Source organism: Oncorhynchus gorbuscha, linkage group LG10, assembly GCF_021184085.1.
Source record: "Oncorhynchus gorbuscha isolate QuinsamMale2020 ecotype Even-year linkage group LG10, OgorEven_v1.0, whole genome shotgun sequence".
Taxonomy (NCBI): Eukaryota; Metazoa; Chordata; class Actinopteri; order Salmoniformes; family Salmonidae; genus Oncorhynchus; species Oncorhynchus gorbuscha.
Window position 1 is genome coordinate 33,705,876 of NC_060182.1, and position 2,222 is coordinate 33,708,097.

At 40.1% G+C, this 2,222-nt stretch overlaps 1 long non-coding RNA gene across 1 annotated transcript; it reads left to right on the forward strand.

Annotated features, from left to right (window-relative positions):
• Positions 1-551: 551 nt before the first annotated feature.
• Positions 552-1,975, forward strand: LOC124045098. Its single transcript, XR_006840782.1, has 4 exons — positions 552-674; positions 1,073-1,104; positions 1,206-1,275; positions 1,495-1,975. It is a non-coding gene; the product is annotated as an uncharacterized LOC124045098 (long non-coding RNA).
• Positions 1,976-2,222: the final 247 nt, after the last annotated feature.

Sequence of the window (2,222 nt, forward strand, 5' to 3'; positions counted from 1 at the left end):
TTATGGCACAACCCTCACTATTGACATCGGTGGCACTAATTGCACTGCTTGTCTATATAATCTGGTTCAAACATTCATGACATTACACTGAAGAAGGCAGTGATGCCGAAACATTGGTGTTTTACCCAATAAATTACTGGGAGTTTATATATAGAATGTGGACTCTCTTTATTTATTTTGATAGCTTACAGTTTATTCACCGTTAGTCAGCACCTCTACACAAAGTCATTTATCTGGTTGCTTTTTATTCGACTTCAGCGCTTTTCATAACAATCTAAAAGTGCTTCAAAAGCAGAAACATAAATAATACATGTACATACTATTACCTCTATGTAGGCCAGTATGCCTAAAATAATAGCCTAGGACAAAACAATTTGTTGTTGAATTTGAGGACAATGGCACAGCTCATCGTCCATACAATGGTGGGATAATGAGTTTGGGTCGCGCGCTCAGACGTTTCGCCTGAGCTCAGCAAAGGCCCGCAGGAGAGTGTGCCTCTCGAGCGGCTGACGGGGCTCTTTGCATTTTCCCTGCGCTCTTTCCCGAAGGGGCCCCGGTGAAGGGAGCATTCAGGTGCTGGAGCCATAAATGAGCGATTTGGACGCCACATAAGCACTGAGTTTTCTAAATAACACACAGACTTTGGACCACAGCCAAAATGCCCGGAACAAAAGGTATTTCTAAAGTAGTTTTTATACTTTCATGTAGCCTATATATTTGTATTAGGCTATAGCATATTATTATTATTTTATAGAAAATAAATTATTATATATAAAGGCTTTTCTCAAGGCAGTGTGTAATGTAGTAAATGTAGGCCATTGCTATATTTGTGTTTTTTTCTATTCAAGCTAAATGATGAATTTGGGACTATCCATCTAGATAAATTGAACTAGATAAAATAAGATAAAAAGTGGTAAATTCCCTAAGTTTCCCCTACAGTCATCAATTGACTTGATTATATGAACGTTATTACAAAATTGAAAATAAAATGTACCCTCTTCTTACCTGGATCATCATGAAGGGGACAGTTACTCTAAAGACTAATATATCAACATTCTTTCATCATTTGCAGGTAACAAATCTGACAAGAAATCAGCTACCAAGGTAAGAACAAGAAACCAGTACACAGCCCTCATTCATTGTAAGTTAAACATTCAAGTTTGAGTTTCTCTAAATTTAATTTCCCCCCCATTTAATCTCCACAGCAACCTCAGAGTCCTAAGGAGCAACCGAAGAAAGCTGATCAGAAAGGAGATGATAACAAAAAGCAAGGAGGTAAGCATTAGATCTAGGACCGAGGGTAGGAGGATCATGGTCTTTTTAACAGCCTCATGTACAAGGTTTCATTTTCTAAGTTTAAATGAACTCAATCCAGTCCTTGCTCTCAAAATGATTGGAGAGAGCTGGACCAAATGAATTACAGTTGGCTATCTCTACCCATTGTTATGTGAGAAGCATGACCCCTGTCTATTTCTGTGTTCCGTCCCCTCGCAGGACAGCCGAAGGGAGAGAAGCAATAATTTCCAGGCATTTGTGAAGATGGCTCTGGAGACTCTGCTGGGATCCTGCCGTCGCAAACATGGGGGTCCTTGGGGCAGGCAAGGCTAAAAAGCAGCCTCCCATCCTCTCCCCATCTCCCTTGGAACTGCATACAGGTCCCGTCTTGATACACAACTGTGCCCACTTGCTCTCACAAGGGCAGAAAGTGACACAGCTTTCCATCCATCAGTGACCCACTGTGTGTGACCTTTCTTCCCACCCTGTTTCCCCTCGCTCATTGTTTGCTCTGGATTGTAGAACTCTTAGAAATGGACAGACACAAGGTCAAACCCAGCCAATGTTTCCAGAGCGTCCCCAGAAACTGAAACCTTGACCACTCCCAATCTTTCCCTCTTCCCAACCAAAATTCCTTATTTCGATCAAATGTCCAAACCATTCTTGTAAATAAGCAAATAAATCATTTTTTCCTAAAACAGTTCAGCAGTTTCTTGTTGTTACATGTTCACACAATATTTTCGAATGCCATGTAAGAACAGGTCTGCTTGGCAGAAATGGTTTACTTTAAGCTAGAATCCTTAGTTGCTAAATCCATTTTTGGACTTATAAATTAATGTTATATACTGTACCCATTGATTCTTGAAGATTATAACTTATAAATGCCTCATGAGCTTAGTGTAACTGTCACACTCCACGAGAACCCAACATATAAGCTTGTTTAACTC